Genomic DNA, 24,983 nt, shown 5'->3' with positions numbered 1-24,983 from the left:
CCCTCCTTCTCCCCTTTCTTCCTCCAATTCCCCCCTTCTCTCCCTCTCTCCCTCCTTTACCCCTTCCCTCTCCCTCCTTCCCTTCCCTCCCTCCTTCTTCCCTTCCCTCCCTCCTTCTTCCCTTCCCTCCCTCTATCTTCCCTTCCCTCCCTCCCTCCACATTCCACAAAGGCCTCAATTCCCTTCCCCTACACCATGCCCTCCCCTCTTTCCCCTCTCCCTCCCCTCTGTCCCCTCTCCCTTCCCTCAACTTCCCCTCTCTTCCCTTCATTTTCCCTCTCTTCCCTTCATTTTCCCTCTCTTCCCTTCCTCCTCTTCCTCTTACCCTTCTCTCATTTCCCTTTCCTTCTTTCCTACTGTTCAATCTCCCCTCCTCGCCCTTCCTTTCCTCTTCCCTTACGCCTCATCTTCATTCCCTCCCTATTCCCTTTCCTAACAATCCTCCCTTTCCCTATCCACCCCTCCCTTTCCCTCCCCTCCCATCAAACAAAAAATAACTCCCTTTTATTCTCATTACCCTTTCTCCTCCCCTCCCCCTTTCCCCTCCCCTCCCCCTTTCCCCTCCCCTCCCCTCCTCCCCCCTCTCTTGATCCCCTCTTAGTGTCCCTCTTCCCTCCCTCTCTTCAGTTCCCTCCAACTTCTCTTCTCCCCTCCCCTCCCCTCCCCTTTCCCTCAACCTCACTATTAAAACCCACTCCTCCCTCCTCGTCCCGTTTTTCCCTCTTCTCCCCTCTTCCCAAAGAGACCCAACGCCTTCCCTCTCCAACCTCCCCACCCCCCACCCCCCCAGACCGACGCCGAAAAGGTAATTTGCTCCCGGAGTTGTGCACAACCGGCCCAGAGTTGTGCACAATGGCGACTGACGGCAACTCTTAACGTAAACAATGAAGGCCTGTCCGCCCCTGTCCGGCTCGGGAGAGAAAGAGAGCGAGAGAGAGAGAGCGAGAGAGAGAGAGAGAGAGAGAGAGAGAGAGAGAGAGAGAGAGAGAGAGAGAGAGAGAGAGAGAGAGAGAGAGAGAGAGAGAGAGAGAGAGAGAGAGAGGGTACAGGAGGAGAGAGGAAAAAAGGGAAGAGGAATGAAAGAAGATACGGGGCAGAGGAGAAAGGGGAGAGGGAGAGGGGAGAGGGGAAGAGGAGGGAGAAGAGAAACAGGAGAGGGGAGAGAAGAAAGGAGACTAGAGTGAGGGGAGAAGGTGAGGGGAGAGGAGTGAGGGGAAGGGAAAGACGGGTGAGGGAGGGGGGAGAGTAGAATGGGAAGGGGGGAGAAGGGAAGAGAAGGGGAAGGGGGGAGAGAGGAAGGGGGAGAGGTAAGGAGAGGGGACATGGGGGTGCAAAAGGGGGAGAGAGCAGAGGGGAGAGGAGATGAGGAGAGAGAGGGATGAGGGTTAAAGAGGGGAGAGGGAAAGAGGTGAGAGGTAAATAGGAAGAGAGAGCAAAAGAATATAAGACTGGAGGAGACTGTAAGAGACCATAAGACCTAACTAGGCAGTTCCATGTCCAGTACCGCCTGTCATTATCCATAAAATTATCGAATCTTTTCTTAAAACAACCGATAGTTTCAGCGCTCACTAACTACCTGGTTACTAAGTCAATTCCATTCGTTAACCACTCTAGGTAAACCAGTTCTTGCTATTTCCTTCTTAAACCTAAAATTGTCCAATTCAACCCATTACTATGAGCCCTATCCTGAGGTCTTAATATGATGACCTTGCTTGCATCTCTCTTGATATAGCCCTTGACCCGTTTGAATAGTATTAGTGCCTAAGCTACTTCCCCTAAGGTTAATTTCTAAGCCCTTGTATCACTTTAATCTAGTCTTTCTCCTCTGTACTGATTCTAGCGAATTAATATCCATTCTATAGGACGTCCTGGATTTAAGGTCAGTACTCACTAGCACTCCCAAGTCCTTTTCACATCCTGTTTTCTCTAATAAGGCGTTATCTAAGTTATACCTGTTTGCTGGGTTGTGTAATCCTACGTTTGATACACTACACTTTGAGATACTTAAGTCCAATTGCCACTTCTCTGGCCATCCAAACAATTTATTACAATATTTCTGTAGGATCCCAGCATGTCCCCCAGACCTAACATAGCGTCCTAATTCAGTGTCGTCCACAAACTTACTAACACCACTATTAATCCCACTGTCCAAGTCATTTACATATATAATGAACAACAAGAGGCCCAAAACCGAGCCCTGGAAAACTCCACTCGTAACGCTACCCTATTTGGGTGATTCACCGTTAATGGCGACCCGCTGTTTTCTGTCACTAGTCCAAGCTCTAATCCATGCAAACACTTTTCTTTCTATGCCATGGGGCTTGACTTTAATTTGTAGTCTCTCTGGTGGGGCACCTTGTCGAACGCTTTGTTAAAGTCAGGGTAAATGATATCGTAACTATCACTGTTATCTGTCGCAAAGAAGAGAGAGTAACTATCACTGTTATCTCTCGCAAAGAGGAGAGAGGAGAGAAGGCAGGAGAGAGGAGTCGGAAGAAGAAGAAGAAAGAGAAGGTGAGAGAAGAGAGGAGAATCAAAGAGTGACATCTCTCACTGTCACCCACATCCTCCTATCTCGCTTTGATTCCACTCTTTATTAATTCTATTCTGGCTGTCACCAACTGTTAAAAGGTCAAAGAAGAATTCACAATAAGCCCAAAACATGTGATCTAAACCAGCCACTTTGTGAGTCATATGAAACAATAACAATAACAAAAATAACATTAATACCAGTATGAGTGAAATTGTTATAGATGTTAGCACTACTGGAGTTTATAACAATATAATAATAATAATAATAATAATAATAATAATAATAATAATAGTAACAATAATGACAAGAATACCCGTTATAGTAATACTAGCAAGAGTGCTATTGTTATTATTATTAATGATGACAATATAAACATAATAATAATAATAATAATAATAATAATAATAATAATAATAATTATAAAGATAACAACAAAAATAATAATATATGGTGATGCAATAAATATAGTAATAATATCATATGATATAATAATTACAACAATGATGATAACAACAACAACAACAACAATAAAAATATGTGGTCATGATGCAATAAATAATAACCGTAATAATAATATATATGATAATATTAATAATAATAATAACAAAAAGAGCACAATAAATAACATGAACAACAAAAACGACATTAATAACAGCTACAATAATAATCAAATTACTAAACAAATGACAAAAAAACAACAACTACGAAGTGAACATTAAAAAACAAATGCACGTTTGTTTTGTATATTTAAGTCAAGGGTTGAAGAAAAATCAAACCTATTTGTTACTTGTGTGAACTAATTTCAGGCTCAAAAAATGTAATTCTGAAAGTCCGTCCTCTCTCTCTCTCTCTCTTTTGTTCCTTATATCAGCGAAAAGAGCAGAGGCAAAGTATGTGTATACACAATGAAGAAAACATACACAAATCCATATGCAAACGCACGCACGCACACACACACACACACACACACACACAACACAAAAATCCATACAAACTAACTCAATCCCAATAAAATAATAAAAAGAAATAAAATAAAATAAAACAGATAAAATGAGGGAGTATAAGTCGACACAGGCAGAGTCGACCTTGAGTACTCAAAAGTTCGAAACAGAATCGACTTTGTTGGAGCTCACTAAAGAGAAACAGACGAAACAGGATTTCTGAGCGGGGCAGACAGACACAAGCCTCTGAACGTCAAATAAGACTAAATCAACTATGTAAATATCTCCCCCCCCTCCCTCTCTCTCTCTCTCTCCCTCCTCTCTCCTTTCTGTCTATTGCGCGTACACACATACAACATCCAAACAGCTATCCTCGCCTATACATCCACTTATGAGAACACACAAACACACACACATACATATACACTCTCTACTGCGTGACCCCATTACACAGGGGCGCCCACGCGCGCGCGCACGCACGCACACACGCACGCACACACTCACTCACACTCACTAGTGGCGCAGTTGGTATAGTTCCCGGCTGCCACTGCGGCGGTCCGGGTTCGAATCCCGTCCAGGGCTGAAATAATTTCAGTATCGCTGCGCTGCGGGTTGTTACTCCAACTCTCATGGGCGGGGAGTTGGGTGTGTGTGTGCGTGTAAGGTCACAGCATTATCTATAGATCGGTCATATATGAGCTCTGAGCTCTCTTCCGGGAGGGTAAAAATGTCGATCACGAGTCCAACACGTGATCCAAGATCATGGTGGATCTCACACACACACACACACACACACACACACACACACACACACACACTACTGCACGACCCCATTACACATGGGCACACACACACGAACACACACACACACACACACACACACACACACACACACTCCCTTCCGAGAAAAGGGCCTTTCTCATTCCGCGAACCCTAATTCGATTGCCTCAACTTTTTTTTTTCTACTTAAACAAACACGTTACGTCCTTGGGACGTCTAAGGCGGACCCCCGGACCCCCAGACCCCCGGACGCTCTTTGGCCCCCAACACAGCTCTCCCCCCCACACTTCAAATAGGGAGCAGTCGCTCCCCCCCCCCCGACGTTATTTTATTTTGGATGAGGAGAGGGGTGCTTCACAAAATCCGGGGTAAAATGGGGCAGAGATCCCCCGGGGAAGTAAAGGGGAACGCCTCCACCCAACTCCTACATATATATATATATATATATATATATATATATATATATATATATATATATATATATATATATATATATATACATACCTACATATATGCAAGAGGAACTACTGGAGAAAATTAAACAGCAGACATGAAGATCTTTCGCGTATTACATCTTCAAGCAAAGTACAGAAAATAGAGATTGCAAGATCATTTGATACAAACATCATCACAAGAAGAAGGTGGGGTGTGGAAAGCTGTAATCAAGCCGGGCCTCCACCTCTCCCTCCCACCGTGCCTCGTTCCCTCGGATGGGGGGGGAGGGGGAAGGGGGAGGGGGAGGGGGGAGGTTGGGGATTGTCTCATGTCTGATTCTGTGATCAATTTGTCACATTTGAAATTACCTTAACTTCATATTTTGTTTTCCCATGGTGAAGTGAGACTCCTTAATATTCATGTGTGCATATACATATATTACTTTTTAAAGAGAAGAGGGACGGGAGAGGGACGGGAAGAGGAAGATAGAAGGGGGTAGAGTGACGTGGGGAGGGGGGAGCTTGTTTCAGGGTGTCTTCAGGCGATTTCATTCATCCTGAGTTCCTATATGCGATGACGCACTTTATATGTTTACTTCTGCCTGGCGCCAGACGATTTTATTCCTCTCCTAGAGACAGTTTCTATTTATTATATTCTGGTTAAGACAGAGCATTCCATTCAGATGTTCTGAGACCCATGTTATTATCAAACTACATTTATAATATATATATATATATATATATATATATATACACACACATATATATACTGTATATATATATATATATATATATATATATATATACACACACATATATATACTTTATATATATATATATATATATATATATATATATATATATATATACATACATATACCAACGGCCTTTTCCCCCTTACAAGGGAAGTAGACAAAAACAAAGGCATAGCAACCACTCCCACCCATTCCATCCCCACATACTCCACTCCCATTCATCCCCTCCCTCCGTCGCTCCTCCTTTTTAACTTAGTTTCACTCAATATTAACACATCCATCTTTCTTCTCACAAATATGCTGCCTATCTCCTCCCTTTTTACTCTCATTTGTACCACATCGACACACATTAAATGACCGAAACCCAAGGGTTCTTGTTGGAAAACTAACTTTTTTTTTTTTTTTTTTTTTTTTTAACTGTCCCTTTTGGGGATACAGCGACTCAAGTGGGAACACTCGGTGGCATTATTCTTCTCCCCCAACACAGGGTTCGGCGTGGAAAGGAAATTAATATTCAGAGAAATGGTACAGGACAGTAATTAGAGTGGGGGGACAGTATAACGTAGGGACAGTCACAGTATAATAAAGTATGATAATTTCTCTATGAATAGAGATTTCCTCTATCACAAAGTGATGTGTGTATCTGGTCCGTAGGGGTGCCCCATATAGACCCTAAAGTATCAGCTGCATGATACTGAGCAGCCATTAAACCCACAACAACATGAAGCCAATAAAGGATATTTACTGCTATTAGAGATGAGAGGCAGGTATCCTTTTTGGTGCACCATTTTCCAATATCTCCTAAACAAGTAATGAAACAACCACACAAGTACCTTCAGCATACTTGGAGGAATTACATGAAAAACAAAGAAAAATAATCCATTTAATTTTGCCTGTACCTCTTAATTCTATTTTTCTCACTTTTCTTTTCTTTTCCTCATAGTTCGTTCAGCCATCAATACATATATACATATATATATATATATATATAATATATATATATATATATATATATATACACACACACACACACACACAAATATTAATAAAATAAAATTAACGAAATAGAAAAAATAAGTCAGTTTTGTACATTGACACACATTAATGATTTTATTTTCATTAAAGACATCAAACGTTGGATTCAGTCCCTATGGAGGTAACGGTCGGTCAAAGACTCTTTCAACCCAGCGGACCCCCTGGACTGTACAGTACCCCTTGTTAATTAACAAAATATCTCGTCTGAATGAAATGAAGAAATGACAATGATGACCTATGAAAAATTTAACATCGAATTTCTTAAAACGTCAAAAATAATTCCATGAGATTATCTTTTCTTTATTATTTGTTTTGGGCATTATTATCATTAGTTTTATTGTTATATATATATATATATATATATATATATATATATATATATATATATATATATATATATATATATTTTCTAATATAGAAATAATTTCTTTTGATGTCAAACTCCCCTTTGTTCGTGGGTTTTATTCCGCCAAATTGGAAAAAAGAGCCTTTGATCATACTTTATATATTTTTTCTATTATTTATGATTTATTTTTTTATCATTATCATTTTTGGTCATCATTCTTCTGGCAGCCTTGGGTTGGCAGCCATTTTTTTCGCTCAAGAGACGACGGTGGCGAAGATTAAAACCCGCGAATGTGGAAATCTGTGCGTCGTCGATGTGGCGTACTCGCCTTCGGTTCTGCCTCTTGAATCCTTTCGTATCTGAACATTGGGAGGGGGAGGGGGAAAGGGGGAGAGGGGGAGAGAAACGAGGGGTAAGGGGAAGAGGGAAAGGGGGGAAGGGGTGGGGGAGGGGGAGAGGAGGGGGAGGGGAGAGGAAGGAAGGGTGAGGGGGACGAGGAAAGAGGGGGAGTGGTGGGGAGAGGAGAGAGGAAGGACGAGGTGGAGAGATGAAGGAGGGAGAGGGGGAGAAGGGGGGAAGGAGAGAAAGGAGAGGGGGGTGGGAAGGAGGGGGTAGACCAGCTCCCTCCCCCTCAGCTGAATAAAATCGTCTGGCGGCATTGACTATAATCATCATAATCATCATCATCTGCCAACCGTAGCGTCACGCCTGAGTGCCAACAATCCGGTGCCAACACAAGGACAACCTTGATTCTAGAGGAGGAGGAGGAGGAAGAGGAGGAGGAAGAGGAGGAGGAAGTGAGAAAGGGAGGGAAAGAGGAGGAGGAGGAAGAGGGGGAAGAGGAGGAGGAGGAAGAAGAGGAGGAAGAGAGAAAGGGAGGGAAAGAGGAGGAGGAGGAGGAGGAGGAGGAGGAAGAAGAGGAAGAGGAAGAGAGAAAGGGAGGGAAAGAGGAGGAGGAAGAGGGGAAGAGGAGAAGAGGAGGAAGAGGAAGAGAGAAAGGGAGGGAAAGAGGAGGAGGAAAAGGGGGAAGAGGAGAAGAGGAGGAGGAAGAGGGGGAAGAGGGGAAGAGGAGAAGAGGAGGAGGAAGAGGAAAAGGGGGAAGAGGAGGAGGGGGAAGAGGAGGAGGAGGAAGAGGAGGAGGAAGAGGAGGAAAAGGAGGTGGAGGAGGAGGAGGAAGTGGAAGAGGAGTTATGCTTGGGAGAGCACCTGTTCCGACTCGCTTCCCCGACGAAGACGACAGTGATAAGACGAAGAGGAGGAGGATTGGGAGGGAAGAGGAAAATAAAGAAGAAAGGGGAGTGGGAGGGAGGGAGGAGCAGAAGGAGGAAGATAAACGTGAAGAAGAAGAGACGGTGGAAGGGGGAGGAAATGAAAAAGGAAGGAGAGGAGGAAGAGAAGGAGGGAGATAGAGGTGAGGAGGAAGAAGAGAAGGAAGAAGAGGAGTATGAAGAGGAATAAGAGGAAGAAGAAGAGGAGAAAGAGGAATTACATGGGTGTTCAGTACCTAACCCTATGTATTATATATATATATATATATATATATATATATATATATATATATGTGTGTGTGTGTGTGTGTGTGTGTGTGTGTGTGTGTGTGTGTGTGTTTACAACACTGAATGGGTCCCAGTGATTAGAGATACATTTTTAACAACCACAATGCACTTTAATTCTAAGCCATCAAAGGCCTACATGCAGAAATTGAAATGCGGTATTGCCAAGGACTCGAACCCAGCATCCACATGGCAAGTGCCGTAGTAACTTACCATATATAGATAGATATAGACGTTTTTTGAATATCTGGCCAATCGAGGAGTCGATGACGTTGTATGGTAGACCATCTCGTGCTTTAACAAGGCGCCTGAAGAGAGAGTATTTGGGGTCTCGTTGGTCTGAAATCACCTTCCCAACAATTGTGCTCCGACCATTACTTAACGACTGCCTCGGGGTTTGTCAATGGTTAAAAATATTTTTCCACGTTCATGAGGAGGATCAAGAGGAGGAGGAGGAGGAGGAGGAGGAGGAGGAGGAAGAGGAGGAACGAGGAAGAGTAGGAGGAGGAACACGAGGAAGAAGAGGAGAATGAGTAGATGGAGGAGGAGGAAGAGGAGGAGGAGGAAGTGGGGGAAGAAGAGGAGAATGAGGAGGTGGAAGAGGAGGAGGAGGAGGTGGACGAGAAGGGGGAGGAGAATGAAGAGGAGATGGACGAGGAGGAGAAGGAGAAGGAAAAGAAGGCGAAGGAGGAGGAGGAGGAGGAGGAGGAGGAAAAGGTGGAAGAAGGAAGAGGTGTAAGGAGGAGAAGAAGGATGAGGAGGAGGAGGAAGCTGAGAAAAAGAGGATGAGAAGATGGAGGAAGAGAAAGAGGAGGAGGAAGAGAAGGAGGGACAGAAGATGGAGGCAAGGAAGGAGAGGTAGACGAGGAGGGAGAGAATGTTGCTCCAATCTGCAACAACACCTCGGATCACGTGATCTGTGTCATGCGAAGGCCACCAGACACATACGAGTATATGACCTTCTTTCTCTCTATTGGAAACTCTCTCCAAAATTCAGAAGTATATCTCCAAAATTCGGAAGTCTCCCTCTCCAAAATTCAGAAGTTTATCTCCAAAATTCGGAAGTCTCTTCTCCAAAATTCAGAAGTTTATCCCCAAAACTCGGAAGTCTCCTCTCCAAAATTCAGAAGTTTATCTCCAAAATTCAGAAGTTTATCTCCAAAATTCGGAAGTCTCTCTCTCCAAAATTCGGAGATCTCTCTCTCTCTCCAAAATTCGAAAGTCTCTATCCAAAATTTGGATGTCTCCGAAATTCGGAAGTGTCTCTCCGAAATTAGGAACAAAAAAGTTTCCAAATTACAGAAACTTCCGAATAATACCAAAAGCACTTTCGAATATTCTTGTACTTTTATTAGATAAATAAATACATTGTTAGTGACGTTCAAATTACTTTCTCCCAACTTTGGGAAATGAAGTGGCCTGTTCTTGTTTTGACTTTGGGTTTTTCTTCCACACTCTCCCTTACCCCGCCCCCCGCTCAATCAATACCACACTGTCAATAACTAGTTATTGCAAATGTTAATGATCGTGTATTGATGAAGTTTTACACACACAAAAATCACAAAAAGTCTTTACAAACGGGATGCAATTAACGATACAAAACAAAATGAAATTAAACAAAATAAAAAATTAAATTAAATTAAATAAGACAAGTGAAGTGAAGGAGACGGAATAGGGTCGTGTGTGTGTGTGTGTGTGTGTGTGTGTGTGTGTGTGTGTGTGTGTGTGTGTGTGTGTGTGTGTGTGTGTGTGTGTGTGTGTGTGTGTGTGTGTGTGTGTGTGTGTGTGTGTGTGTGTGTGTGTGTGTGTGTGTGTGTGTGTGTGTGTGTGTGTATGTGTATGTGTGTGTGTGTGTGTGTGTGTGTGCGCGCGCGCCGGCAGGCCTCCGCAAGGTCACACCACAGGTGACCTGACACCGAATCTGCTGGGTCAACATTTCGGCAAAACGGGAAGAGGGGAGGGGGAGGAGGGGACAGGGAAAGGGGGGAGGGGAGAGGAGGAAGTAGAGAGGAGGAGGAGGAGGAGGAGGAGGAGGAGGAGGAGGCGGAGGAGGAACGGGTGAGCGGAGAGGGGAAGGCGAAGATGACGTCATTGATGTTGATGTTTGAGAAATGAGAGGGAGAAGGGAGGGGAGAAGGGAGGAGAGATGGAGAGGGGGAGAGACGAGGATGGGGAGGGGGAGGGGGAGGGGGAGATGACGTCACTCTGACGTTAAAGTTTGAGGAGGGGAAGAGGGAGGGAGTAGTGGTGGCTGGTGATGGAGGAGGTGAGGGAGGAGAAGAAGGAGGAGGTGGAAAGGGAGGAAGAGGAGGAGGCTGGGGGAAGTGAGGGAAGAGGAGGTTGGAAAAGAAGAAGGAGGAGGAGGAGGAGAAGAATAAGAGAAATAGAAGTTTGAAGAAGAAGAGGAAGAAGAAGAAACGGAAAAGAAAAAGAAGAAAAAAGAGGATAAGTAGGAGAGGTGAAGAAGGATGAGGAAGAGACGGGGAAGGAGGAGGAGTGCGAGTAGGAGGAGGAGGAGAAGGAGGAAAAGGAAGAGGAGGAGGAGGAAGAAGAAAAGGAGTAGAAAATGTAGAGGAAAGAATAGGAAATGGAAGAGGAAGAGGAAATGGAGGAGAGGGAGGAATAGAATGAAAAGGAAGAGGAAGAGGAAGAATAGGGGAAGAGGAAGAGGAGGAGGAGGAGGAGGAGGAGGAGAAGAAGAATGGAGGCTGTCGGATATTGAGAATATTTCCAATATTTTGAGTTGAAGATCAAATAAGGAGGGCCGGTTTGCCATGGCGTTCAACTACAGACGAGGCAGTCACCTGAACCCTATGTGTATAGATAGCCATGCTCGTGAAGGGGTAAATGAAAAAAAAAAAAATCCTGACCCCCTTCCCCTCCCCTCCGTTCCCTCCAATCACATCTCCTCTGTCCGCCTTTGAACCAATCAGATTACAATCACCCAATCCCACCGTATTTTTTCTCCCAATCCAACAATCAACGGTCGCCGATAGTCCGTAACGGACTTTTTTTCAAATCAGCCAATCAGCTTCAAGCGTCTCTTTTCAAATCGGGTAGGCAGCAGCTCGGCCCGTATCTTTTCAAACCAACCAACCAGCTTGCTGCGTTTCTTTTCAAAACAGCCAATCAGCTTTAAGCATCTCTTACAAATCAACCAATCAAATTTCAGACCTTCTTTTTCAAATCGGCCAATCAGCTTTAAGCATATCAAACCGACCACCCAGCTGTCAACGTCTTGTCAGTTCAACCAATCAGCTTTCACCATCTCTTCACACAGCAACCAATCAGCTTTCTGTATCATTTCCAATCAACCATTCAGATACCATCGTCACTTTAGAAACTAAACCAACCAATCAGCGTTAAGCCAATCTCGCCAACCAATCACTTCTTACCCTCTATTCTAATCACACCCAATCATGTATCTCTTTTCACCAAAACCAGTTCTAACATTCTCTTTTCAAACTGACCAATCACGGAGCATTCGATGACGTCACATGTCTCCCCGTTCCACCCCGGCTCTTCAGACGGACCAATTACAGGCGTCTAAAGCCTCGTTTCAGCCAATAGGAGCGTTGCTGTGTGTGGGACAGGTAATCCCAGACACAAAGCATTAGCTAAAAAAAAAAAAAAAAAAAAAAAAAAAAATCGACAAAGCAGCGATTATATTGGTAAATTAGGCAGCCCGTCCCCCCCCCACCCACAAAAAAAGAAAAAATCCTGGGCTCTTCACCCCCCCCCCCGGAAACACACAAACAAACACGTACATTCGGTAAAATAAGTTCTTTAACGATTTTGTGATTTTTGTAATGGATACTGCATTTGGCAAAAACGAGAGAAGAGAGAGAGAGAGAGAGAGAGAGAGAGAGAGAGAGAGAGAGAGAGAGAGAGAGAGAGAGAGAGAGAGAGAGAGAGAGAGAGAGAGAGAGAAAGGGGAGGGAACAGGACCCTTCCTCTCCTTTTTCGTCTCTCTCCCTCTTCCCTCTCTCCTTTCTTCTCTTCTCCCTCCTTCCCTTCCTCTCCCTCTTTCGTCACTCCTTTCTCCCTTCTCCTCCCCTCCCTCCTTCCCTTCCTCTCCCTCTTTCGTCACACCTTTCTGCCTTCTCCTCCCCTCCTCACTCCCTCCTCTCCCTCTCCTTTCCTCCCTCTTCTCTTCCCTTCTCTCCCTCCCTGCCCTTGCTTCTCTCCCTCTCCCTCTACCTCCATCTCTCCCTCCTTTCTTCCCTTCTCCTCCTCTTCCTCCATCTCTCCTTCCCCTCACCCTTACTTCTTCTCCTTCCTCCTTCCTTTCCCAGCCCCTCCCTTCTCTCCTTCTTCCTCTTTCCTCCTCCTTCCAACTCCTCCTCCTCCTCCTTCCCTCCACCTCCGCACCAAAATTGAATTTGGCGGCAGCCGCACTCTGCCGCAGGAGGAGCAGGAGGAGGAGGAGGAGGAGGAGGAGTGGAGAGGAAGAAGAGGGCGAGGAAGAGAAGAAAGAAGAGAAGTAACAGGATGAGGAAGAAGTGGAGAAAGAGGAGGAAGAAGAGAAACAGGAGGAAGAGAAGAGAAATAGGACGAGGAAGAGAGGAGGAAGAGCTGGAGGAGGGCCAAAAGGAGGAGAAGGATATGGAGGAGGAGGAAGAAAAGGAGGAGGTGGAGGAGGAAAAGGAGGTGGAGAAGAAGAAGGTGGAGGTGGAGGAGGAAGAGGAAAGGGAGGAGGTGGAGATGGAGGAGGAGGAGAAGGAGGAGGAAAGGGAGGAGGAGGAGGAGGAGGAGAGTCCTCTGGCGGAGGGTCAGCGCATCTCCTTGGGAAGGGGAAAGCGGGTAGACCGCTAATCATAAATCAATGGCGACAAGGTGCCCCTTCCAATCCCAATCACTCTTCAGCGAGGTGAGGAGGAGGAGGAGGAGGAGGGGGGGCAGGAGGACATGGATAGAAGAAAGAGGAGGAAGAAGTGGAGGAGGAGGAGGAGGAGGAGGAGGAGGGGGGCAGGAGGAGGTGGATAGAAGAAAGAGGAGGAGGAAGTGGAGAAGGAGGAGGAGAAGAGGAGGTGGGGTGAAAGAAGAGAAGGAGGAGGAAGAGAGGAGAGAGTGATTGAGAGAGACAGAAGGAAAAGGTGGATAGAAAGAAGTGGAAGAAGAGGAGTGGGTGAAGGAAGAAGAGAAGGAAGAGGAGGAGCAGGAGGAAGAAGAGTAAGGAGAGGAGGATGAGGAGGGGAATGGCGGTGAAGATGAAAGAAGACAAGGAGAAAAAAAAGAGGAGAGAGAGAGAGAGAGAGAGAGAGAGAGAGAGAGAGAGAGAGAGAGAGAGAGAGAGAAAGAGAGGAACAAGATGGCCTTGACGGTGCTGGCGGTGTCGGCAGAGGTGGTGGAGATGGTGGAGACAGAGGAGGAGGAAGAGGAGGAAGAGGAGGAGGAGGAAGAGGAGGAGGAGGAGGAGAAAAATAGTGGATGGCGAGTCACAGGATGAGGACGAGGAGTAATAAAAATAGGGGAGAGAGAGAGAGAGAGAGAGAGAGAGAGAGAGAGAGAGTATGGGGAAGAGAGAGTGGGAGAAAAACGTATTAGTAACTGGATCAGAGCACTAGATACCGATGGATGGAAGGAGGGAAGGAGGGAGGGAGGGAGGGAGGGAAGGGGGTAAGGGGGAGGCAAGGAGGGAGGAAGGGAAGGAGGGAAGGAAGGAGGGTAGAAGGGAAAGAGGGAGGGAAGGAGGGAGGAAAGGAGTGAGGGAGGGAGGGAAGGAAGAAGAGAAGGAGAGAGGGAGGGAAGGAGAAAGTGAAGGAGGGAGGGAAAGAGGGAGGGAGGGAGGGAGGGAGGGAGGGAGGAAGGGAGGAGGAGGAGGAGGGAAGGAGGGAGTAGGAAAAGGGAAGAGAGAGAAGTATGGAGGTAAAGTAGGAGGGAGGGAGGGAGGGAGAGAAGGAGGGAAGGAAGGAGGAGGAAGAGGGAAGGGAGTGAAGGATGGAGGGAAAGTAGGAGGGAGGGAAGGAGGGAGGAGGAAGGAGGGAAGGAAGGAGGGAAGGAAGGAGGGAAGGAGGGAGAGGGAGTTTGAAAAGGAGAACCAGATAAGAAAGCAAAGAGAAAATAGAGAAAATGAGAAGAAAAGAGAACAGGAAATCGGGGGAGAAGAGGAAGAAGAGGAGGACGAAGAGGAATAGGAGGAGTTCCAGAGGATGGAGGAAGAAGAGAAGGAATGGGAAGAAGAGGGGAAGAAAAGGAGGAGGAGGAGGAGAGGGGAGGGAAGGATAGGAAGGAGGAAAGGGAAGTGAAAGAGGAAGAGGAGAGGGGAAGAGGAGAGGGGAGGAGGAGAGGAGGAGGAGGAGAGGGGAGTAAGGAGAGGGAAAATACAGGATGGGGGAGAGGGGCAGAGGTGGGGGAGGGGACGAGAGGAGGGAAGGAGGGGGAAGGAGGGGGGAAGGAGGGAGGGAAGGAGGGAGGGAAGGAGGGAGGGAAGGAGGGAGGGAAGAAGGGGAAGAGACTGGAAGGCTGGCGTAGGAGAAGACCAGAGCAATGGAGGGGGAGTGGAGGGGAGAGGGAGGGAGAGGGAGGGAGAGTGAGGGAGAGGGGGGAGGGAGAGGGGAACGGCGTGTGTGTGTGTGTGTGTGTGTGTTGGGGGGGGGAAGCGAGGGAGCAGAGAAATAAGATACTTGACAAAAGGAAATAACGATAAAATACAGAAAGAAGGAGAGGAGGTGGAGGAGGAGGAAGCGAAGGAGAAAAAGGAGGAGGAGGAGGAGGAGAAAGAGGAAAAGGTGTAAGAGGAGGAGGAGGAGAATGTAGAGGAGGTGGAGGAAAAAGAGGAGGAGAAGGAAGAAGAGGAGAAGGAAGAGGAGAAGGTGGAGGAGGAGAGGGTAGAGGAGGAGGTCAAGGTGGAGGAGATGGTAATAGGAGGAGGAGGACGAAGAGGAGAAGGAAGAGGAGAAGGTGGAGGAGGAGAGTGTAGAGGAGGAAAAGGAGGTAAAGGAGAAGATGGAGGAGAAGGTAGAGGAGGACTAGGAAGAGGGGAAGGGGAAGGAGGAGCAAGCGGAGAAGAAGGTAGAGGAGAAGGTAGAGGAGAAGGTAGAGAAGGAGGAGTAGGAGGAGGAGGAGGAGAAGGTGGAGGATGAGAAGGTGGAGGATGAGCAGGTAGAGGAGGAGTAGATGGAGGAGGAGGTGGAGGAGAAGGAAGAGCAAAAGAACAATTGGATAAAACTAGAGGAGGAGGAGGAGTTGAGGGGGAATAGGATAAGGGGAAGGAGATGGAAGAGGAGGAGGAGGAAGAGGAATCCGATAGAGCATGAAGAGGAAAAACACAAGGGAAAGAAAGAAAAAAAAAGAGTAGGAGTAGGAGGAGGAGGAGGAGGAGGAGGAGGAGGAGGAAGAGCAAGAAGCGGGAAATTAGGCGTAAAAAACGGCGGAAGAAGAGGAAAAAGAGGAGGAGGAGGAGGGAGGAGGAAAAGAGGAGGAGAAAGAAACGGAGAAAAAAAGAAAGAAGAGGAAAAAGGGAAGGAGGAGGAGGAGAGCGCAGGAGGATGAAAAAGAGGAAACGGAGGAGGAGGAGGAGGAGGAAGAAGAGAAAATGAAGGAGGAAGAAAAGGAAGAAACGGAGGAGGAGAAGGAGGAGGAGGAGGAGGAGGAGGAGGAGGAGAAAACTCTCAAACCTCCAACGAAACGGAAAGAGGAAAGAGAGTGTAATGCAAGCGTGAGAGAGAGAGAATGAGAGAGAAAGACAGAGAGAGTGCCCCCCTCCCCCGACGACGTAAGAGGCGGATTTATGTTAAAGCTGACTCCTCTCCCACTCTTTCTCTCTCTCTCTCTCTCTCTCTCTCTCTTTCTCTCTCTCTCCCGATGTGCCCTTGTATATATATATATATATATATATATATATATATATATATATATATATATATCTATACACACACACATACTTCATCATAAATTTCATCATTCATCACCCTCTCGATACAGACATCTACACACATAATACACACACACAAAGACACACACTCATATGCATACATACACACACACACACACACACACAGATACTTCCAACCCCCACCCGCCACAAAAACAAGCCCCCTCCCCTCCCCCCATCCGGCCCTCTCCCTCTCTCTCTCTCTCTTTCCTCTCTTTCTCACGTTCTGTTCGACAGCCAAATTTCATTTGTGTTTCTCTTAATGCAGGTTAGTTACACTTGCCGTTGTTGACGGGTGAAGGGGGGGAACGGGGGGAGGGACAGAGAGAGGTAGGAAGAGAAAAAAGTAAGGAGGAAGAAAGAGAGAGAGAAAGTGAGAGAGAGAGAGAGAAAGAGAGAGAGAGAGAGAGAGAGAGAGGGGGGGAAGGGAAAGAGGGGGAGGGAGGGAGAGAGGGAGCGGGGGGAGGGAGGGAGGGAGGGACAGAGAGAGAGAGAGAGGAAGAGAGAAAAGTAAGGAGGGAGAAAAAGAGAGTACATGGGAGGGACAGAGAGAAAACGAGAAAGTGAGAGAGGGAGGTAAGGAGGAAAAGAGAAAGGGAAGGACACAAGGAGAGAGAAAGAGAAAGAGAGGGAGCGTGGGAGAGAAGAGGAGGGAGGAAGGAATGAAAAGAGAAAAAGAAGGAAAGAGAGAGAGAGAGAGAGAGAGAGAGAGAGAGAGAGAGAGAGAGATACAGAGATGGGAGAGGGGAAAGGGAGGAAGAGAGAGGGAAGGAGAGAGAGAGGGAGGAAAGATGAGAGAAAGGGAAAAAGGGAAGAAGGAAGGAGGGAGGGAGGGAGTCTTGTTGGGGGGAGGTGTCAGGTCATTGCTGGGAATCGGAGAGAAATGCGGGATTCGAACCCACGACTAAGCGAATGCGAGACCAGCACGCTACCAATGTCGCCACCAAACCTTGACTATACTGACAACACAGTTCTAATGATAAGCATTATATGTAATGTACAAATTATGATAAAACTTGAAGATAAAAAAAAAATGTAAATAACACTAATATGATGGCAACGGATGAGACTAGACTGTGATTCAGGCGATTTCATATATATATATATAACGTAGAAACCACTGTTGGAGTAGAAAAGACTGGAAACGGGGAATCTATATATTTCGATTGCAAACTGCAATCCTCTTCAGTAGATAACGTGATTGAAATGTGTGTTTACATTTTTCACCTGTAATATATATATATATATATATATATATATATATATATATATATATATATATATATATTATTTTAGGGTATCAAACAGAAATGGCAATACCACATAAATAAATAAAAAATAAAATGAATATTTGGAAGAATAAATTGATTGAACACAAATAAATATGAGCCATGGGGCACGATCTCTGTACCTACCCATACAGTACATGTGGTAGTCGCTACGCTAGCGACAAAAGGAAACAAGAGGAAGACCATGAATAAAATCGCCTGACGCACAGTCTGAACACCTCCGCAGGTGAATAAAATCGTCTGTGGGCATAAGGCAGACAGAGATAGACGTGGTTCTTCGATGACGTCACGGCAGAAAATGTAAACAAAATTCCCATTTTCTAAAAAAAAAAAGATAAAATGATGATATATATATATATATATATATATATATATATATATATATATATATACAGAGAGAGAGAGAGAGAGAGAGAGAGAAAGAGAGAGCTCTAGAACGACACGCCCAAAAGGATACGACCTCCTCCTCCTCCTCCTCCTCCTCCTCATATTCTTCCACTTCCTCCAATTCCCTATTCCTTCAATATCTCTTCCTCCTTCCTTCTTCTCCTTCTCCTCGTCTTCCTCTCACCTCCACCTCCCTTTGTCCACTTCCTACTCTTCTTCATTCTTCTGGTTCCCCCTCCCTCCTCCTCCTCCTCCTCTTCCTTTACCTCACCGAGCTCTCCATTTTCCCCTTTTCCCCTCTTCCTTCCCCTCATCTTCCCACTTCCTCCTCCTCCCTCCTCTTCTTCCTTTTCCACCTCCTCTTCCCTCCCCTTCTCCACCTCCTTTACCTTATCAAACTCTCCACTTACCCCTTTCTCCTCCGTCACCTCCCCTTCCTATTTTCTTCCCCATCCTCCTCTTCCTTTTCTTCCACCTCCTTTTCTTCTTCCCTTTCCCCCACCTCCTCTTCTTCCCACTTTACCTCACCAAATTCTCCACTTTCACCTTTTTCCTCTTCCACCACCTCCCATTCCTCCTCCTCCTCCTCTTCCTCCTCCTCCTGCCTTATCAGTTAGGCCTTCCCCACTTTCTATTCACGGCTAAACTTTCCAGAGTATCGCTCAACATCTCGGACTTGAGCTCAATTGGGATCGTGTCCCCCCTTCCCCCTCCCCCTCCTCCCCTCCCCCTTCCCCTCTTCTTCCGTCCTCCTCCTCCTCCTCCTCCACCTCCTTCTCCTCCTCCTCCCATACTCATTCTCCACGTATGCAAGTAATGACCACATATTTTATGCATTGGATATTTCAATGATTCTAGTAACACCCATAAGGACCAGACCCACGCAGCACCTTTTCGGTGCGATATAGTCCCCATAGATAGATATCATTGAAAATCTTCTCTCTGTCTCTCTCTGTCTCTCTCTCTCTCTCTCCCTTCCACCTTCCCTCCCTCACTTTCTATCCACGTCTTTACCTCATAAATATGTGTGTGTGTGTGTGTGTGTGTGTGTGTGTGTGTGTGTGTGTGTGTGTGTGTGTGTGTGTGTGTGTGTGTGTATGTGTGTGTCAGTGCGTGTGTGTGTGTGTGTCAGCGCGTGTGTGTTTATGTGTGTATATGTGTACTCGTATGTGTGCGTATGTGTGTATATGTGTGTGTGTGTATGTTCTGTGTGTGTGTCTGTATGTTCTGTGTGTGTGTGTGTGTGTGTGTGCGCGTGTATTATACGGGGAGGGGAGCTATGCTCGTAGTGACCCGTCTTTGTATGTTTCAGCATCTAGTTTGTTCTTAAATTTTGTAGGGTTTTTGAGCACACTACTGTTTGTCCCAATTTGTTCCAGACATCCACCACTCTGTGTGAATTTTTTTTTTTTCAGATCTCTTCTATAACTATCCTTTTTGAGTTTCTTTTCGTGTCCTCTTGTTTTTCTTTTATCCCACTTTAATAAGTCCTCTGTGTGTGTGTGTGTGTGTGTGTGTGTGTGTGTGTGTGTGTGTGTGTGTGTGTGTGTGTGTGCGCGTGTGTGTGTGTGTCTGCGCGTGTGTGTGTGTCTGTGCGTGTGTGTGTATTTACCTAGTTGTATCTTACGGGAAGATGAGCTATGCCCGTGGTGTCCCGTCTTTGTATCTCGCAGTGTCTAGTTTGCTCTTAAATCCGTGTACAGTCTTTGCACACTCTATTGTTTCGTCCAGTTTGTTACAGAGATCCACCGCTCTGTGTAGAAAACTTTTTTTTTTTTAAGGCCTCTTCTATAGCTGTTCTTTTTTTTTAAGTTTCTTTTTATGTCCCCTTGTATTTCTCTTGTCCCAATTTAATAAGTCTTCTCTACCAAGGACTTCCATGCCTTTCATGATTCTGTAGATGGTCAGCAGGTCACCTCTTCCTCTTCTTTGATCAGAGTCGGTAATTCCAGTTTTGACAGTCTCTCCTCATGTGACAGGTTTGAAGGTGTTGGAGCCATTTTCATGACTTCTTTCTGGATTTTTTTCAATCTTTTATATATTCTTTTTTGGTATTGGGTGACCATAGTGTCACATTATTTTCCAGTCTAGGCCTTATTAGTGTGACTAGGTTTTTTTTTTTTTTTTTTTTTACAATTTCTTCGTCAAATTAGGTAAAGGCCACCTTTATCGATCTTAACAAGTTGTATGATTCTCTAACAACTTTGTTTATCTGTTTATCACGGGACATGTCATTTGTGATGACTATTCCCAAAGTATTTTTCAAAATCAACTTTCTTTACTTCCTTCATTCCGATTTTATATTGTCCTGATATTCTTTTTTTACTTTTTTCGAATTCCATTATGCTACATTTCTTGATGTTGAAGTCCACTTCCCACTTCTGACTCCATTTCCAAACCTTGTTCAGGTCTCTGCAGTGATTCACAATCCGTTTCAGTATTCACTTTCCTCAGCAATTTAGCGTCGTCTGCAAAGAAACTCGTGTAACATTCCACACCTTCATCTGTGTGCATGTACGTATGTGTGCGTGTGTGTGTGTATGTATGCATACGTGTATGTGCGCGTATGTGTGTGTATTTCTGTGTGTGTGTGTGTATATGTGTGTGTGTATGCATACGTGTATGTGTGCGTATGTGTGTGTATTTCTGTGTATGTGTGTGTGTGTGTGTGTGTGTGTGTGTGTGTGTGTTTTCTTAACCAATTAACTGATATTTCCTTAACATCAATTAAATCGCCTAAAGGAAAATATAAAAAATATATACAAGTAAAATAAGATACTACAAAATCAGGTCATACTAGGTCAGCTCATATATTGTAAACAAAGAAATCGACTGTCATGGCTGTCCCACCACTGGGATGAGGTCATAATCCTTTCTGATTATTTCCGCTGCATGAGCTCTGCCTGACGATAAATGTGATAAGAAAAATAATCCTGGCAGGAAATCCTAACAGGATTCTGTAGAACGCCATTTGTCGATTAAAAAAAAAAAAAAATAAAAAAAAAAAAATAAAATATATATTTATATAATATATATATATATATATATATATATATATATATATATATATATATATATATATATATATATCACTACAAGGCTTAGGCCCTGTTCACACTAGCGCGCAGTTTTCCTTGACTATGCGGTACCGCCGCGGTTTCCGTGCGGTTCAAACCGCTAGAGCGAAGAGGGCCTTAGAAACAGCCACCATTGTCTGAGTGACCTTGTGGAGCGTTGTTTTCAACTTCACTTGGTAACCACGGTCTCCCGCGACATCAGTGACAATCCATAAACTCGAGCTATCCGATCACAATGGGCAAAGGTGACGACTTCGGGGCCCAGTTAAGTGTCTCCTGGTGTTAGCCCTTTGTATGTGCAATTCCCGTCACCTCCTCCCTCTCCTCCTCTTCCTCCTCACTTTCCACCTCCTCTCCCTCCTCCTCCTCCTCTTTCCGTTCCTCCTCCTCTTCCCATTCTTCCTCCTTCACTTCTTTCTCTTCCTCATGCTACTCTCCCCTTCTTCCTCCTCTTCCCACTCTTCTTTTTCCTACACCTCCTCCCCTTCATCCCCACTCCTCTCCCCTTCCTCCTCCTTCTCCTCCCCGTTCCTTCCTCCCTCTCTCCTTCTCCTTCTTCCTTCTCCACCTCCTCACTCCTTCTCCTCCTTACTCCCCTTCTCCCATCATTCCTCTTCCTCCTTCTCCACCTCCTCCCATCCTTCCTCTTCCTCCTTCTCCACCTCCTCATTCCTTCTCTACTCCTCCTCCTCCCCCTCTCCCCTCCTTCCTCTTCCTCCTCCTCCTCTTCTTCTTCCTCCCCCTCTCCCCTTCTTCCTCCCCCTCTCCCATTCTTTCCTGGCGTCTCCCTTTCTTCCTCCCCTCTCCCTTTCTTCCTCTCCCTCTCCCCTTCTTCCTCTTCCTCCTCCTCCTCCTCCTGCCCCGTTGGCCATCGTTAGTGATTACCATGAGCCCGAGAGGGGCCACGAACGTATCGATCGACCTCCCCTCCCCTCTTCTCCCCCCTCCCCTCCCTTCCCCCCCTACCTCACCCTCCACCACCACCACCACCTCCTCCCTCTCTCTCCACCTTCTCCACCATTTCCTTCACCCATTCCCCCCTGACTACCTATAGCCCCTCCCTCTTCCCTCCTCCCCCCTTTTCACCCTCAAAGAATTCTACGATAGGGAAAAGGGGGGAAGGGGGGATTAGGACATGTTTCTGGACTTAAACTGTTAGAGTAATGATATTCCTACAAACCACGATTTTGCATATTCTACAATCTACGTAATGTACCGGACATCGCAAAAGAGTTACATAGCAAATTAATTATAATAATAATAATAATAATAATAATAATAATAATAATAACAATAATACCAACAATACTACTACTACTATAATGATGATAATAATAAAAATAATAATAATAAATAATGATAGAAATAATAACAGAAAGACCAATAATTCACTTCAACCTGGAAAGTCATTAAGAAGGTCCGGAGGTGATATTGCGATCTGAATAAAATCACCTGACATCTCTTCTCACAAACACAAGAACCCAATCCTCCTCCTCCTCCTTCCACTCCCCAACCTTTCTTACTCCCCCTCATCCCTCCCCTCCTATCCCTCCCATGATGCCACGATAAAATTGTGATATCATCTGTGACATTGTAAAATACTTATCTAATTTCAGAAAATATAATTTTTTCATAATGGGGGGCGCGGACCCTTCTCTGAAAGGAGAGTTGAGCGGTCGTGACCTCGCTGGGGTCAGTCCTTTACTCAAATGAATTAAATCTTCTGGATTTAGCCAGAAACGAATTATTCAATGCGTGGCACAGTGCCACGTGCCATGCGTGCCACAGTGTCACGTGCCATGCGTGGCACAGTGTCACGTGTCATATGCGGCACGGTCCATATAGTCTGTGACGTCATCGTATGACGTGACGTCACTTCAGACTTTGTTACTGAGATGAGATTGGCGTTACAGTGTCCGTTAAATGTGAAGTGACATGTCACTTGGTGACAAGTGATACGTCACCTGGTTAATACCATGTCACTGGTAACAAGTGACACGTCACAGGCAAAAGGATTTCATTAGACTCGCATTAACTGAAGTTCAAGCCCTGAAATTCATTCTCCGTGACTAAATGATAATGATAATGATGATAAGATTTTATCAAATTCACCGTATTAATAAATTACTGAGTAATTCCATTACATGCAATGATGCGTTCTTGGGTTGTATTGTGTGTACAGCTAACAGTTTTTACACACAAAAATATGTGTACACACACACACACACACACACACATATATATATATATATATAAATATATACATATATATATATATATATGTATATATACATATATATAAATATATACATATATATATACATATATATATATATATATATAAATATATACATACATATATATATATATATATATATATATATATATATATATATATCGTTTTATTTTCCTTTGTTCAGTTCGTGCCTATGATATCAGATTCCCAGATTCTAATGAAACTCACTATTTACTCCATCTCCTTTTCCACAAAAATTTCGATATATATATATATATATATATATATATATATATATATATATATATATATATATATATAAAGTAAAACACTAACACAAATTGTCGACAGAAACAAAAAGGTGTAATACTCACTGAGTGGCCGCGGTGGTACACAGGGACATTCGAACCACGAAGCAACCTGAAAAAATAAATAAATAAATGAATATACAAATAAAATAATTCCTGTTAATATCAATCTAAATAGGACCGGAAACCGGAAATCCCTCAAGGGGACACGTCCCCTCCAGCCCCTGATTGGCTGAGAGAGTGGCGACGTCACGGCAACGGAGACAACTGATTGGCCGAGAGCGGTGACGTCACGGCAATGGAGACGACTGATTGGTAGAGAGCGCCTGGGGGCGAAGCGAAATCACCCAAAGTGCCGAACTCCTACTAACCGTGGTCGGGCGCAGCCCATTGCTCGAAAATGAATGAATAGATAAATAAAACATGTAAACATTTATTACATTTCCATTGACACAAATTTGGGCGATTTAAAAATATATACTATTTTTATTATTATTATTATTTTTTTTACAAATTTATTAAAGATAGAAGATAATATTTTGGTGTAAAAAAAAAACAATTCAATCAATAACCAATAAAAGCTTACACAGCTTAGAGATGAAGTGCTCTAGTGTTTAGACCCGTCATCTCAATCAGTTGACAAATGAAAAAAAAAAAAAAAAAAAAAAAAAAAACAAGACTCAAACTTGGATTAGTATTTGAAAACCAAATGGAGATCCACCACAAAAGACTACTATATACATTTTCAATTACATATCTATGTGGCCAGGAAAATAATCCCGGCCTCCCTTCAATTGAGGACATTGTGCTGGTGTATGATTCACTACAGTCTTGAATCACGTGTTGGACCCGTGATCGACAGCTATTACCTCTTCGGATGAAAGCTCAGAGTTCATATATGGCCCGATGTATGTATGTGGTGTGTGTGTGCGTGTGTGTGTGTGCGTGTGTGTGTGTGTTTGTGTGTGTGTGTGTGTGTGTAACTTCTGCTGTTCAGATCTAAGATCCTTTTAAGTATCTTTAATAAAATCACCTGGCGGGTGCCAAATGCTCGTGATGGCACTGAGAACGAGTACCACAAGGCAGTGGCACCATTGGAGACGGGAGCAATATATATATAGATATAGATATATTTTTTATATATTTTTATATATATATATATATATATATATATATATATATATATAAACAAATAAATAAATAAATAAATTAAAATGTGATCCATTTCCCCTTTTCCTCCGTCCTTTTTATTTTTATCCCCCCCCGATTTACCCCCATATAATCTCCCCCCACCTCTCCCTTTCCTAAAGACGTCTTGAGGCTCTTCTCCTAAAACCACATAGCGTCGTCGACAAAATTTCCAACGATTTTAACGTTGTTGGTTTTTGAGGTTTGCAACTGTTTTCGACGGTTTTCAACGGTCCTCCGTGACC

General features: G+C 44.6%; 1 protein-coding gene across 4 annotated transcripts in view; it reads right to left on the bottom strand.

The window, feature by feature from the left end:
- LOC143035339 (uncharacterized) overlaps positions 1-24,983 on the bottom strand; it is a 460,728-nt gene that overhangs the window by 164,707 nt on the left and 271,038 nt on the right. For all 4 annotated transcript variants that reach the window (XM_076202312.1, XM_076202310.1, XM_076202309.1 and 1 more), the window contains one exon: positions 23,617-23,663. The gene's annotated coding sequence lies outside the window, so the exon portion shown is untranslated. The remainder of the gene's footprint in view (positions 1-23,616; positions 23,664-24,983) is intronic.

The sequence above is a fragment of the Oratosquilla oratoria genome, chromosome 18 (genome assembly GCF_046742065.1).
Source record: "Oratosquilla oratoria isolate Oo_2021 chromosome 18, ASM4674206v1, whole genome shotgun sequence".
Lineage (NCBI taxonomy): Eukaryota > Metazoa > Arthropoda > Malacostraca > Stomatopoda > Squillidae > Oratosquilla > Oratosquilla oratoria.
The sequence above is the reverse complement of the archived record's forward strand: the minus strand, read 5'-3'. Positions and strand labels throughout refer to the sequence as shown.